This window comes from Cryptomeria japonica, chromosome 7, assembly GCF_030272615.1.
Source record: "Cryptomeria japonica chromosome 7, Sugi_1.0, whole genome shotgun sequence".
Lineage (NCBI taxonomy): Eukaryota > Viridiplantae > Streptophyta > Pinopsida > Cupressales > Cupressaceae > Cryptomeria > Cryptomeria japonica.
The window spans coordinates 361,062,355-361,079,288 of NC_081411.1; positions in this window are offsets into that span (position 1 = coordinate 361,062,355).

The following is a 16,934-nucleotide window of genomic DNA, read 5'->3' on the forward strand; positions in this document are numbered from 1 at the left end:
AGCGATGGATTTGATGTTAATGAGGATGAAATTTTGATTGCGAATCAGTTACGGATTGATGGTATGTGATTTGATCAGTGAGAGGAATCTTTAGTGCATAGTTTCATGTGCACAGTCTCAACCAATAGAAGAACAAGGTAGAACAAAGTATCAATAAACTGGTTCGTAGATGAGGTTGACAAAGAATAAACCAAAACTTATCCAGCATGGTCAGATGCACTTTATGAGTTCATTTTTATTTGTAATCATTGTATAATTTTTTGTAAGTCAATGAGACTTTTGTTTGGGTAGTGAGCTCTAGGCGGTTGGCCTAATTGCATGTGTAATCCCCTCTATGTAATATTTGTATACCTTGATCAAGTATATAGATCTTGTGGGTATCAGCCCCACCGTGGTATTTCCCTTTGCAGGGTTTTCCACGTATAAATATTGATGTTATGTTTGTTCTTCTTTATGTGTTATTTGGTTTATGCACTTTAATTTTATTTACTGTTAACCAGTTCCTAAGCAATAAGTTCAGAATTAGACTTATCGGTAGAACACTGATTCAACCACCCCCCCTCACAATGTTCTTGGATTCCAACACTCTTCCTTCGTGGGATCTCTTTCAATTTCACCCCTTTTTCCCTTTTCAGGATCTTCCTCAATAACATCATTTGTGTAGGTTTCACCTTTCTTTTCAGTGGAGCCCTTGGAAACCAACCTATGAGACCTACATCTTCCAACTGTTTCATTAATAGGGTCTTCCTCTTCTAACTCTTTAGAATTATAATTATCAATGATAATTCGCTTAAATTTCCTAGTTTTGCCTTTTCCTTTAGAGCTAGAGGGCTTCTTGTCCAGCCCAAAGGAGGGGGGAGGACAAGTGGGAGTGCTTAACTTAGTAATAGTGACAAAGGAGGAAGGCATCACAGGAGAAGTGAAGGCCTCATTAGAGAGATGAAGAACCTAGACAGAGTAAATCCACTAAAAAAGGCCGCCAAAGGGTGAGAGGCAGGAAAAGGGGGATGGCCAAGAATAATGTTATTGGGGGAGCATAGGGAAAAATGATAATCGTAAAGCCTATAAATTAAGCCCCGGTGGAGGGGAATTCAATATTTTCCTTCATTCTTGAGGTCGAGGGGATTCTTAATAGAACTCTCCATAGCATGGAGTAGGTAGAAGGGAAAACAAAGAAAGTCATAATTCCTAAAATGGTTCAGTAGAGGCAAGTGATAATAATAAAAAATATTATGACATCCCTCCAATATTAAATATTTCATGATTAACAGACATGCCATATCCTAGGGATACTTGAGCTCCTCTCTAGAGAACCCACCTTGAAGTTTAACTACAGTCTCCTTTCCTCTAAAAAACCTGTAAATCCCTTCATTGTTGGCGGTATGGCTACTGCATTTCCATCTTCTCCCTACCAGGGATAAACCGATTGCTTGGGAAATGACTTCCTTTGAAACCTTGAAAGAGATTCCACCCACAACAAATCTTCTATTGTTCCATGATGTCACAAACTATATAGAAAGTTGTTCATAATGGCCTTTAAGGTATTCCATGAACTTTGTCACTCTGCCCTCAATACAATAATTCCAGACCATAAAATCTTTCTTGAAATCCTCTAGATTATTCAACTCATAGCGAACTCTATCCCCACCCATTGCAAATTCACTAGCACAAATGGTTAAAGTTTTATCCTTATCTTTGGACATAGGCACAGTAGTGATGAAATAATGCTTTGTAAAAATAAAACCTTCCTTGCCATAAAAGGTTAGGATGTCATGCAAGCCTTTTGTGAAATGATTGTCACAATAATTCTTTGAACAAGGAGAAGCATGTGAAGTGTAGCCTCAGCCTTCTGAAGAGACATTAAAAAGAAGGATAAGTGCACCAAGTTGTGGTACCAAAAAGGTACCACTTTTTACCTTTTCATAAAAATTCTTCATTGGCATGAAAAGATCATCCAAACCTATGGGTTGGATGCCCAAGGCAAATCCAACCCAAAGGGTTGGTATTCTCCCAAGCAAACCATTTGGCGAGCGCCCAATATGGTGCTTTCCCTAGCACTCGCCAAATGCAAAATTTTGAATTTGCACATTTGGCGCGCGCCAAATTTGGCACTCGCCAAATGTGAAAAGTCATTTTTTTGCAATTGGCGAGCACCAAATTTGGCGTGTGCCAAATGTTCTGCATTGTCCAATGTGAAGGTTTTGTGAGTGTGTAGATTTTCCAATCTGGGCACAAGTTATATCCACCCCCGAAGGAGAAATATACATGAAATATAATATTTAAGTATAGCTCTATAGGACGTATAATGTAGATTCTAGTTTTTAGAGGATCATACAAAATTTCAAACAGTCAAACTTCAGTAATCCGCATGTCAAATTTTAGTAATCAGCATGCTCCTATTAGCATTCTTTAGCTATGTATCTCACTCTCTTTATCTTCCCCAAACTCTATACCTATCTCTCTCCCTCTCTTGTCTCTCTCGATTCTCTATCCTTGTCTCTCTCCCTCTCTCTTCTCTCTCACTCTCTTATTTTTTCTCTCCCCTCCCACTCCTTTCTCTTGGTCACTACCTATCCCTTTTATCCTCTCTCCCCCCATATCTAGGGCTATCCCTCCCTCACTATTCACCTCACTATCTCTCCCTCCCTATATTATTACCCACCTTTCTCTCCCCTGCTAGGTTTCTCACTTATCTAATTGTCCACCCTCTAGTTCTCTCCCTCCCTCTCCACTTTTCTCTAACTTCTCCTTACCTCTATCTATTTATGAACTCTCTCCCTCTCTTCTCTCTCTTTCTCTCTCCAAACCTATCTATCTCCTCATTCTCTAGGTCTCTCACTCCCTCCATGTCTACCTCTCTATCCATCTCATCTTACTCATCTCTTTGTTCTTCTATCTCTTCTATTCTACCTCCCTCCCCTCTCCAAGTCTCTACCTTCCTTTTTTCCTCTCTCCCTCTCTATCTCCCTCTCACACTCTCTTTTCTTCTCTCTTCCTCTCTTATTCTCTATCTTCATTGTCTAGGTCATCAACTCTCCATCCCACCCTCTCTCCCCTCTCTAGGTTTCTCCCTCCCTTCCTCTCCACCTATCTACCTTTGCATATAAGTCTCGTTACCCACCTCTCTTTATCCCCCTCTATCTATCTCACTCCTCTCTAGCCATCTAGGTCTCTCACCTATCTATATGCCCCCTCAATACTTCTTTATGTCCCTCTCTACCTCTCTCTCCCTCCTCCTTAACCCTATCCCTTTATGAACTCCCTCCTTTTCTCTTCCTCCCCTAACCTCTTTATCTCCTCCTTCCATAGGTCTCTCACTCCCTCCATGTCTACCTCTCCATCCATCCCCTCTTACTCCTCTCTTTGTTCTTCTATCTCTTCTCTTCTCCCTCCCTCCCCTCTCTAGGTCTCTCCCTTAATTTCTTCCCCTCTCCCTCTCTACCTCCCTATCCATACATACCCCCATACATATCTCACTCCCCCACTTTTTTATTCTCTCTTCCTCTTTTATTCTCCCTCTCTCTACATTCTAGGTCATCAACTCTCTCTCTCACCTCTCTAGGTTTATCACTTCCTTCTTCTCCACCTATCTATTTATGCATCGTGTCTCATTACTCACCTCTCTCTCCCCCCTCTATCTATCTCATTCCTCTCTCTTGTCATCTAGGTCTCTCATCTCTCTTTCCCAATATAGTTCTCTCACCTATCTATTTGTCCCCTCTCTAGTTCTCTCCCTCTCTCTTCCCCTCTATCTCCCTCCTCCTTTACCCCTATTTATTCTTGAACTCTCTCCTCCTTTTCTTTCTTTCCCCCCACCTCTCTATCTTCTCCTTCCCTAGGTCTTGTAGTTCCTTCATGTCTACCTCTCCCTCAATCCCCTCATACTCTTCTCTCTCTTTATTCTTTCATCTCTCCTCTTATCCCTCCCTCCCATTTATAGGCATCTTCGTTCTTTTCTTCCCCTCTCCCTCTCTATCTCCCTCTCCCTCCTTATCCCCATCTCTCTCTCCCTTCCCTACCAATTCTTATTCTCTCTTTACCATCTACATCATCATCTTTCCATCACACCCTCTCTACCCCTCTCTAGGTCTCTCCCTCATTCCCTCTCCACCTCTCTACATCTCTATCCATATCTCATTACCAACCTCTCTCTATCCCCTCCATCTATCTCAACCCTCTCTCTCTCACCCTATCTAGGTCTCTCATGCCTCTCTCTCCCTCTAGGTATCTTATATCTCTATATAACCCATCTAGGTATGTGCAAGAGCATGGTGGGTCATATGACCCCTTAGGAAACCATTACTATCTATCTTGGGACACCATATGACCTCTTAGGACAACATATGGTGTCATTACAAGTCATATGGTGTCATAAGGGTCATACATTGTCCTAAGGGGTCATATGGTGTTCTATGACCACTTAGGATACCATATGATCTCTAGAACACCATATGAGCCCTAACAACACCATATGGTGTCCTAAGGGGTAATTTGGTGTCTTATGACCCCTAAGGACATCATATTGCCCCTTAGGACACCATATGACCCCTAATTACACCATATGACCCCTAACGATACCATATAGAGTCCTAAGGGGTCATATGGTGTTCTATGACCCCTTATGACACCATATAACCCATAACAACACCATATGGTGTCATTAGGGGTCATATGGTGTCATAAGGGGGCATATGGTGACGTTAGGGGTCACATGGTGTCCTAAGGGGTCACATGGTTCCCTAATGGGTCATAGAATACCATATGACCCCTTAGGACATCATATGATCCCTAACGACACCATATGACCCCTTAGGATACCATATGACCCCTAATGACACTATATTGTGTCTTGAGGGGTCATATAGTGTCACAAGTGGCCATGTCATGTACTAGGATGTTAAAAGGGGTCATATGGTGTCCTAGGGGGTCATAGAACACTATATGACCCCTCAGGACACCATATGACCTCTTAGGACACCATATGGTGTCGTTAGGGGTCATATAGTGTCCTAAGGGATTAGGATACCATATGACCCCTTAGGACACCATATGACCCCTAACAACACCATATGGTGTCATTAGGGGTCATATGGTGTCCTAAGGGGTCATATGGTGTCATAAGGGGTCATATGGTGTTCTATGACCCCTTAGGACACCATATAACCCCTAAGACCACCATATTGTGTCCTAAGGGCTCATATAGTGTCGTTAGGGGTCATATGGTATTGTTAGGGGTCATATTGTGTCCTAAGGGGTCATATGGTGTTCTATGACCCCTAACAACACCATATGGTGTCCTAAGGGGTCATATGGTGTCCTTAGGGGTCATATGGTGTCCTTAGGGGTCATATGGTGTTCTATTACCCCTTAGGACATGGAATATGGTTTCCTAAGGGGTAATATGATTTCCTAAGGGGTCATATGGTGTCCTAAGGTTTCATATGGTGTTCTATGACCCCTTAGGACACCATATAGCCCCATACAATACCATATAATCCCTAACAACACCATATGGTGTCCTAAGGGGTCATATGGTGCTCTATGAGCCCTAATGACAACATATGGTTTCCTAAGTGGTTATATGGTGTTCTATGACCCCTTGGGATGCCATATGAGCCCTTAAGACACCATATGACCCCTGAAAACATCATATGGTGTCCTAAGGGGTCATATGGTTTTCTATGTCCCCTTAGGACACCATATGACCCCATACGACACCATATGACCCCTCATGACACCATATGGTGTCCTAAGGGGTCATAGAACACCATATGACTCCTTAGGACATGATATGACCCCTAATGACATCAAATGACCCCTTAGGACACCATATGACCCCTAACAACACCATATGACCCCTTAGGACACCATATAGTGTCCTTAGGGGTCAAATGGTGTCCTAAGGGGTCATAGAACATCATACAGCCCCTTAGGACACCATATTATCCCTTAGGACACCATATGACCCTTAATGACACCATATGGTGTCGTTAGGGGTCATATGGTGTCCTAATGGTTCATAGAATACCATATGACCCCTTCAGACACCATATGACCCCTAATGACACCATATGACATGTCCTAAGGGGTCATATGGTGTCTTAAGTGGTCATAGAACATCATATGACCCCTAAGGACACCATATGACCCCTTAGGACACCATATGGTGTTGTTAGGGGTCATATGGTGTCCTAAGGGGTCATAGAAAACCATATGACCCCTTAGGACATAATATGACCCCTAATGACACCATATGAGCCCTAGCAACATCATATGGTAGTCGTAGGGGTCATATGGTGTCCTAAGGGGTCATAGAAAACCATATGACCCCTTAGGACACCATATGACCCCTAACGACACCATATGGTGTCGTTAGGGGTCATATGGTTTCCTAAGGGGTCATACGGCATCCTAATGGGTCATAGAATACCATATGACTGGTTAGGACACCATATGACCCCTAACGATACCATCTGGTGTCCTAAGGGGTCATATAGTGTCCTGAGGGGTCATATGGTCTTCTATGACCCCCTAGGATACCATATGACCCCTTTTAACATCCTAGTACATGAAATGGCCACTTGTGACACCATATCACCCCTCAAGACACAATATGGTGTTGTTAGGGGTCATATGGTGTCCTAAGGGGTCATATGGTGTCGTTAGGGATCATATGGTGTCCTAAGGGGTCATATGATATTCTATGACCCATTAAGACACCATATGACCCCTTATGACACCATATGACTGCTAACGACACCATATGGTGTGATTAGAGGTCATATGGTGTCCTAAGGGGTCATATGGTATCGTTAGGGGTTATATAAGGTTCTATGACCTCTTAGGACACCATATGACCCCTAATAACACCATATGGTGTGCTAAGGGGTCATATGATGTCGTTAGGGGTCATATGGTCTCCTAAAGAGTCATATGGTGTTCTATGATTGCTTAGGACACCATATGACCCCTTAGGACACCATATGGTGTCGTGTGGGGTCATATGGTGTCGTATGGGGTAATATAGTGTCCTAAGGGGACATAGAACACCATATGACCCCTTAGGACACCATATGGTGTTTTTTAAGGGTCATATGGTGTCTTGAGGGCTCATATAGTTTCCCAATGGGTCATAGAACACTATATGACCCCTTAGGACACCATATGTTTTCATTAGGGGTCATATGGTGTCCTAAGGGGTCATAGAATACAATATGACCCCTTAGGATACCATATCTTGTCGTTAGGGATTATATTGTGTTGTATGGGGTCATATGGTGTCCTAAGGGGTCATAGAACACCATATGACCCCTTAGGACACCATATGACCCCTTAGGACACCATATGACCCCTTAGGACACCATATGACCCCTTAGGAAATCATATGACCCCTTAGGACACCATATGGTGATGTTAGGGGTCATATGGTGTCCTAAGCGGTCATAGAACACCATATTACCCCTGAGGACATCATCTGACCCCTTAGGACAAGATTTGGTGTTGTTAGAGGTCATATGGTGTCCTAAGGGGTTATAGAACACCATATGACCCCACAGGACACCATATAACCTCTAACAATAACATATGGTGTCATTAGGGGTCATATGGTGTCATGTGGGGTCATATGGTGTCCTAAGGGGTCATAAAACACCATATGACCCCTTAGGACATCATATGACCCCTTAGGAAACCATATGACCCCTTTGGACACCATATGGTATTGTTAGGGGTCATATGGTGTTCTATAGGGTCATAAAACACCATATGACTCTCTCATATATCTTCCTTACTCTCTTATTCTCTCTCTCCATTCTCTAGGTCACCATCTCTCTCTCTCTCTATTCTTAAGGGGTCATATGGTGTCATATTTCCCCTTAGAACATGAGATGACCCCTTAGGACACCATATTGTGTCATTATGGGTCATATGGTGTCCTAAGCGGTCATTAGGTGTCTTATGACCCCTTAGGACACCATATGACCCCTTTGGTGTCGTTAGGGGTCATATTGTGTCCTAAGGGGTTATATGATGTCCTATGAACCCCTAGGACACCATATGACCCCTTAGGTGTTGTTAGGGGTCATATTCTATCCTAAGGGGTCATAGGGTATCCTATGACCCCTTAGGACACAATATTGTGTCGTTATGGGTCGTATGGTGTCCTAAGGGGTCATATGGTGTCTTATGACCCCTTAGGACACCATATGACCCCTTAGGTGTTGTTAGGGATCATATTGTGTCCTAACGGGTCCTATGGTGTGTTATCACCCCTTAGGACAAAATATGACCCCTTAGGACACCTTATGACCCCTATGGTCCTATCAATATGGTCTTATGGTGTCCTACGACCCCTTAGGACACCATATGACCCATTATGTGTCGTTAGGGGTCATAATATATATGGAAAGAGAGATGAGAAACCTCGATGACAAGAGAGAGGATTGAGACAAAAAGAGGGGGTGAGAGAGAGGAGTAATGAGACTTGATGTAGAGGTAGATAGGTGGAGAAGAAGGAAGTGAGAAACCTAGAGAGGGGAGAGAGAAAGTTGTTGACATAGAATGTAGAGAGAGAATACAAGAGGAAGAGAGAATAAAAAAGTGGGGGAGTGAGATATATATGGGCGTATGTATGGATGGGGAGATAGAGAGGGAGAGGGGAAGAAAGTAAGAGAGATACCTAGAGAGGGGATGGAGGGAGAACATAAGAGATAGAAGAAAAAAGAGAGGTGTAAGTGGGGATGGATGGAGAGGAAGACATGAAGTGAGAGACCTACGGAAGGAAGAGATAAAGAGGTTAGGGGAGGAAGAGAAGAGGAGGCAGTTCATAAAGGGATAGGGTTAAGGAGGAGGGAGAGAGAGATAGAGAGGGAGAGAGAGAACTATAGAGGGGACATATAGATAGGTGAGAGATCTACATTGCAAGAGAGGAGTGAGATACATAGAGGGGGATAAAGAGAGGTGAGTAATGAGACCTATATGAAAAGGTAGATAGGTGGAGATGAAGGGAGGGAGAAACCTAGAGAGGGGAGAGAGGGTAGGTTGGAGAGTTAATGAACTAGACAATGAAGATAGAGAATAAGAGAGGAAGAGAGATAATGAGAGAGTGGGGAAAGGAGATATAAATGGAGAGGGGAAGAAAGGAAGGGAGAGATCTAGAGAGGGAAGGGAGAGAGAAGAGATAGAAGAAAAAAGAGATGAGTAAGAGGGGATGGATGGAGAGGTAGAAATGGAGGGAGTGAGAGACCTAGAGAATGAGGAGATGGATCTAGGTTTGGAGAGAGAGAAGAGAGGGAGAGTGTTCATAAATAGATAGGGGCAATGGAAAGGGAGAGAAAGGTGGAGAGGGAGGGAGAGAACTAGATGGTGGACAATTAGATAAGTGAGAAACCTAGAGGGGGAGAGAGAGGTGGGTAATAATATAGGGAGGGTGAGGTAGTGAGGTGAATAGGGAGGGAAGGAGAGCCCTAGATATGGGGAGAGAGAGGATAGAAGGGATCGATAGTGAATAAGAGAAACAAGTGGGAGGGGAGAGAAATAATAAGAGAGTGAGAGAGAAGAGAGAGGAAGGGAGTCAAGGATATAAATTAGGGTACAAGGAAGGGATTAAAGGTAGAGAGGGTGGGATATACCTAGAGAGGGGAGAGAGAAGTGAGAGAGACAAGAGAGAGAGAGAGAGAGATAGGTGTAGAGTTTAGCGAAGATAAAGATAGTGAGATACGGATCTAAAGAATGCTAATAGGAGCATGTTGATTACTGAAATTTGACTAAGTATAAAATTCAATATGATCCTCTAAAAACTAGAATCTACATTATAACTCCTATAGAGTTGAAACCACTCTCAAACATCCTACCAATATATACATGAAATATAACTTAAAGTGACTTATACTTAAATGTTATGTTTCATGTATATATTCTCCTCTCAGGATGGGTATAACTAGTGCCCAAGTTGAAAAATTTGCATCACAAAACCTTCAAATTGGACAATGTAGAACATTTGGCGCCCGCCAAATGAAAAAAATTTATTTTTCTCATTTGGCGCACGCCAAATGGGAAAAGTCATTTTTTTTCATTTGTCGAGCACCATATTTGGCACTCACCAAATGGTCTACATTGGAAACCACCAACCCTTTGGCGCCAAATGAGGAAAATTAACTTTTTTCATTTGGTAAGCACCATATTTGGCACTCGCCAAATGGTCTGCATTGAAAACCACCAACCCTTTGGGTTGGATTGTACTTGGGCATCCAACCCAAAGGGTTGGACGACCATTTCAGGCTTGAGATGTGTAAAACATATATATTTTACACATATTTTTGGCCGTGCTCTCCATCAAGTTTGCACGTGTTTCAATAAAACTAAAAAAAACACCATAGATACCTCGATCTCTCTCTTAGCTATGCAAGCATGTAATTATTTTCACATTTTGATTTCATTAAGGCTTTCATCTATAATTTATTTTGTTACTATGTCCATTTTTGGTCAAAAACCAACATGCACTATTTTGGGTATAGTTTTTTACACGTTCATCGGATTTTGAAGAAACTTACATTTTTAGAAACTATACTCCATTCTACACAATTTAAAAAAAAAAAAATTGATTTCTCATTAGTTATCAATGATTTTAGGGGGGAGCATGCTCTAATTTCTGTTTTTCAGGATTTGTCCACTTCAAAAACTAGTAAAAAATCATATACTCATTAAAGAATTAGCTGAAAAATCTAGCATAAACTACAAGGTGTTAGCTAATTTCTCACCAAAGTGATTGCTAAAATTCAAAAAAAAAGTTAATATTTTGGGGGGGCCATGATAGACGCTATGTTATGCTTTTTGCATAAAAACAGGACCACTTTTTGTGGCCCCCCTTTTTGAAGCCCTTAATCTCCACCATTTTCAAAACAAATTAGTAGTTTAGAAAGTATACTCGAAGCACTCTGACTCTTGTTCTTGTTGCATCTTCAAATTTGGAGTGTAACTATCTTCAATTTGTCATTGAAGTTAAGACTTTGTTGATTTCATAAAAAAGTGGCACCTTAAGACCCCCTTTTGGTACCAAAACTTGGTGCACATACCCATATTAAGCATTGCCTCAAAGTCGGAGCATGAAAAATCATCATTAACCAAGATACCACATGTCAAAAAATCCCCAAGTTTCTCTTTGAATGCACAATCTTCCATATGAACTACATAATTCATCGCACAAGTGGGTTGCATCATCATGATATACAAGATGCAATGCCAAATAATGGGTCATCAATAGGGTTTTCCTCTTCTGACTCTTCAAAACTATAATTGTCAATGATAATTCTATTGTGTTTCCCAGTTTTTGCCTTTTCCTTTAGAGACAAAGGGCTTCTTGTCCAACCCAGAGGAAGGGGGAGGACAAGTGGGAGTGCTTAACTCAGTAATAGTGACAAAGGAGGAAGGCATCACGAGGGAAGGGAATACCTCAGTAGAGAGATGAAGAGCCTAGAGAGAGTAGATCTACTATCAAAGTCCACCAAAGGGTGAGAAGTGGGAAAAGGGGGCAGACCAATCATAATGTTTCTAGGGGAGCAGAGGGCCAAATGATAATCGTAAAGCCTATAAATTAAGCCCTAGTGGAGGGGAATTGAAGGTTTTCCTTCATTCTTGAGGTCAAGGGCATTCTTAATAGAACTCTCCATAGAATGGAGTAGGTATAAGGGAAAACATAGCAAGTCATAATTCCTAAAATGCTTTAGCAGAGGCAAGTGATAATAATAAAAAATCTTATGACGTCCCTCCAACATAAAATATTTCATGATTCAGAGACATGCCATATCTCAGGGATACTTGAGCTCCTCTCTCACGAACCCACCTTAAATTTTAACTGGAGTCTCCTTTCCTTTGGAAAACCTTGTAAAACCCTGAACACTATTGTCCATATGCCTGCTACATTTCCATATTCTCCCTTCCAGGGATAGACCAGTTGCTTGGGAAATGACTTCCTCAGTGACCTCGAAAGAGATTTTGCCCACAAAAAAAAAAAATTGTTCCATGAGGTCGCAAAGTATATAGAAATTTGTTCACCATGGCCTTTGAGGAACTCCATGAATTCCACCACTCCATCCTCAATACACTATTCCCATCCATGACATCCTTCTTGAAATCCTTTGAATTATTTGACTCATAGTGAACTCTATCCCCACCCATTGCAGATTCACTTGCGAAGATAGTTAAATTGTTTTCCTTAGCTCCAAACATAGGCACAATAGCGATGAAACAATGCTTTGTAAAAGTAAAACTTTCCTTGCCATAAAAGGTTAGGATGTCATGCAAGAATTTCATGAAATAATTATCACAGTAACTATTTGGACAAAGAGAAGTGTGTGAAGTGTAGCCCCAGCCTTCTGAAGAGATTAAAAATAATAAGTGTTTCTTCAAAGTCAGACCATGAAAAATCATCATTAACCAAGCTACCACGTGTCAAAAAATCCTCAAATTTCCCTCTGAATACGCATTCTTCCATATAAACCGCAATTCATCACACAGGTGGATTACATCATCATGAGATACAAGATGCAATACAAAATAATGATAATAGGATGAGTATTGAGGTTTCTGGCACTGATGGTGGTCCACCTCACATAGTCGTTGGTACCATTAGGCAGGAAGTTAAACCTTTTGGAATTTGAGAATTCCCTCCTCCAGTGCTCTCTGTCAGTTCGAAGGGAGAGGGGAAAAGAATCAGTGAGGTTCATGTTAATTGGAATTTGCATTGCTAAACTAGATCATTTGATAAGGAGTCTGATACTAGAAGGCAAGGAGTTGCAGTTTCTCCACTATCTCAAACACTATCCATGGAGTCTGCCACCCTATTACCTTCTTTATAGATATGATTCAATAGAAAGGAGTCATAGGCAGATATAAGACTAAAGATATCTTTGATGATGTCATCAATCGGCCAATTGATTTTTTTTAGTGCTTTAACATCATCAATAATTAGTTTAAAATTTCCTTCTATAGCGAAAACCTGAACACCAATAGAGAGTGCAATACGAAGGCCCCAAGCTAGAGCCATAGCTTCATCTTGATTGCTTGAATAGCCATTCAACTTACCAGCAGAAGCTACAATCAACTCCCTGGTAGGAGATCTAAAAAATCCACCCCAAGCTGTCATACAAAGTCTTGTAGCACCATCGAAATTAAGCTTGATGTAACCTCGATTAGGTGGCAACCATTTGGTATTCAACTTGCGTATGCGTTTAGAGTTATCAAAGGCTACTAAAGATTCTAGGGGGTTCCACCTGAGTGCAATTTCATAGTCAGAAGTGGATGGGGGATTGGGAGGCAATTTAACAAAAGTGACGGATTGGTTCTCCCATAAGAGTTTAAGAAATCTCTAGAAGATAGACTCAACTGAAGCTTTAGAATTTCAAAAAATCCTATTATTCCTTTCTTTCCAGATACTCCAGATCAAATGAGGTGGTATATGTTTCTAGAGCTGACAAATTAGGGGGTTATGAGTTGAGCCTTTCTAATCCTGCACAAGTTGAATCAAATTTCCATTCATAGACCAGTTGAGGTTGAATTTATGTCAAACCATCCCCAAACAGGTTCTAGCAAAGTCACAATGTAAGAAGAGATGTGAGGAGTTTTCAACATACGATTTACATAGGACACATCTGTTAGGGAACTGGAACCCCATCTTGGAGAGATTGTCAAGCATGAGAATTTTATTGTGAAGGACCGCCTACCAAAAGAAATTGATTTTGGGAACAAGGTGAATATTAAATACAATTCAAAAATTAAGTTTAGATTGTGGTTAAGTTAGAGTTATGTTTAAAGTTAGTGTTACGTTAGACTTAGGTTAAATATGTTAAGGTTCATTTTGAGATATTATTAGATTTAAGATTAAGTTAGGTTTAGAGTCATTTAGATAAACATTAGAATTCTTATAATATTGTATTTTAATTATTACATTATTAATATATTATAATATTATTGTATAATTTTTTTATATTTATTATTATGTTGTTATTTACTACTTTATTATAATCAATATTAGTACTATATTATTATTTATATTTTTAATATGACTAAATGTATCAGCAAATTCAGCAGGATGGTGAGCAAAGGTGGTGAATTCGACAGTGGAAGCGGCAGCAGCAGGCTTCAAACTGGCGAGTAGATTGTTGGGGCTCCGATCTATGGTAGGGTCTGGGGAATTTCAGGTCTTGGAGTGATGAAGCGGACGAAGCTTTTCCAATCGAAACAATACGAAACCTTATGATCAGCAAGCAACCAGTGCTCAAAACAACAACATGGAAAGATCAATCCCTAGGCCGACCATGGAAGGTGGGTGTACCTAATCCTGTGATGAGAGGTAGTAGGGATCCTGGACCATAGAGGAAATCAGATGCTAGTCACCCCTACACAGATAGTAATCTCAGGCCAATAAACTCATAGGCATGGAAGAAAAATGGCTTCTCATGGAGAAATGATGATTGGTTTTGAAATGCGAAGCTTCCTACTTCTGATTTGGTGCACAATTGGAAGTCAATTTTAAAACCTAATCCCTCTATAGCGGAGTCAGGAAAACTTAACATCCCTAATTGTCATAGGCAAGGTTTTAAACCCCCTCTAGATAACAGCCCTATTAAATTTTGGAATGGGTGGTTTAAGAAAGACAGAACCTCACGTGTCGATCGTGTTGAGGCGTGGCAGTCCACTGCCCCAATCAGAAACCAGCAATCTAATCTGGATCGAGTTTGGAAAAATGAACACTGGCAAAGATACAATCCATTGGCTCATCCAGCCATCCACAAACCGGTAAGGAAAACTTCGAGACCCATTGTTATTTTGGATGATAATAAGATTAATTTGGTTGGATCAAATCTTCAAGATTTTTGTTTCTTTACCAAATGGGGTGGTGGCAAATGGTTAAGGGGAAATTTTGAGAAATGGTGTAGATCGCAATGGGGGGAGAACATTAACTTTAATGCCCTTCCAAATGATTATTATCTGATTGAGTTTATGAAAAATGAGGACATGTTTAATGTTAAAAATAAAGGTCCTTATACTTTGGACGAGATTGGGGTGCATATCATTGATTGGAAACCAAATACTAATCCCCGGTTCCATACACTATCGAAAAACACAGTCTGGTTAAGGTTATATAACTGCCTATCGAACTATTGGCACATTGAGATCATAAAAGATATCTGCAAAGAGCTTGGCACTTTTGTTTCTATGGATGATATTCAAGAAGATAGGGTGTGGGGTAGCTTTATCAGCATATGTATTAATACCAGCCAGATCTCCAAAATCCCAGAAGAAGTCAAAATTATGGGGGTCGGAGAGGTATGGATTCAAAGGATTGACAAGGAAGATCAGTTGCACCTTTGCCCCAAATGCTTCTCAAGGGAGCACATAGGTCTTGAATGTGAAGTATCAGCCTCTATCCTTAAAAGTTATGCTTGTGTGCAATCTAAGTCAGTTGACATGGAGTTACTCAAGGAGAATACAAAAAATTAGGAAACAAATGATGTCGAGCGATCCTTGAAGGCCAGTATGAAGGAGATGGAAAAGAATAATCTTGTTGTTTATTCTCCTCTTGTTGTGTCTAGCCATCAATAGGCCCTTTCTGCCAATAATGAAAGTGCTCAAGCTCTACTAAATCTTTTGGAAAATGCTAAAACCCTTCAAAAGAATATTATAACAGAGTTTGCAGCTACTCTTTCCTTAGTACCCAATAAGACTGGTGATTTTAGTATGATGGAGGATGAGATTACTCCCCCTCTGCTAGATGGTCCAACCACCTTTGATGATCCAGGCAAGAAAGGCTTCACCATTGGCTTGGAAGAAGGAGAAATTGTTTCCTCTGCATCGGAATGGGAAGAATATATTGAACCGGTTGCCAATGTTATAATGGATGATACTACAAAAGGGTTTGGGTAGTCTAAGTCACATAAATTAATGTACCAAACTTCCATCCAAAGGGTGAAAGGGGGCGCAAATCAAGGAAAACAATGTTGATAATCGCAAGTACAGCTAACAGACAATCCAAACTTAACTTAGGGAAGGGGAACCCCCTTCCCCAGGCTCCATGAAACTAATATCCTAGAATGTCAGGGGCCTTAATGCCCCTGACAAGTGGAGTTTAATTAAGTGCCAAATTGATGAGACTAAGGGAGATATTTGGGTATTATAGGAGACTAAATGGAGTCAGTCTGAGATTGAAAAAAAATGGAATTATGGAAACAATGGAAAGGTCTTTTAAGGCAATCCGAGGGAGCCTCTAGTGGCATGGGAATAATCTGGAACCCTTTGAATGTTCAAATCACTCTCCTTGGAAAAGATAAATATTGGTAGCATTGTCTGGTCACTAGTTTATGCAAAAATGAGAGTTTCAATCTCTTTAATGTCTATGGACCTTCTGCTGCTAATGACAAACGTGAGGTATGGGTACTCCTGTCAAACGGATTCCAAAATATCACTATGGGTAGTTGTGTGTTTGCAGGCGACTTCAATGCTATCTTGGCAAGTAATGAAAAGAAGGGCGGTATTCAGAGGATTGGTATGGCTTAGAAAGATTTCCAGGATTTTGTTGCTAAGAATCAGTTATTGGATGTTGCCCCGAAGAATGGTACCTTTACATGGACAAATAGGCGTACTGGTTTCATTGAAATTGCAGAACGTCTTGACCGGTTTCTGGTGGCTAGTGATTAGCTAGCTCAAAATCTTATCCTTGAATCATCTATTATACCCCTTATAGGATCAGATCATTTCCCTATTTGCCTTAATGTGTCTCTAGGACATTCTAAGGGTGGCCATCCTTTCTGATTTGAGTCAATGTGGCTTAGAGTGCCAGATCTACATGATTTGATAGCAGCATGGTGGAATGAACCAGTTCTCAGAAATAACTCGAGGTTATTCAAGCTAAATAAGAAACTCAAGTATATTAAGATCAA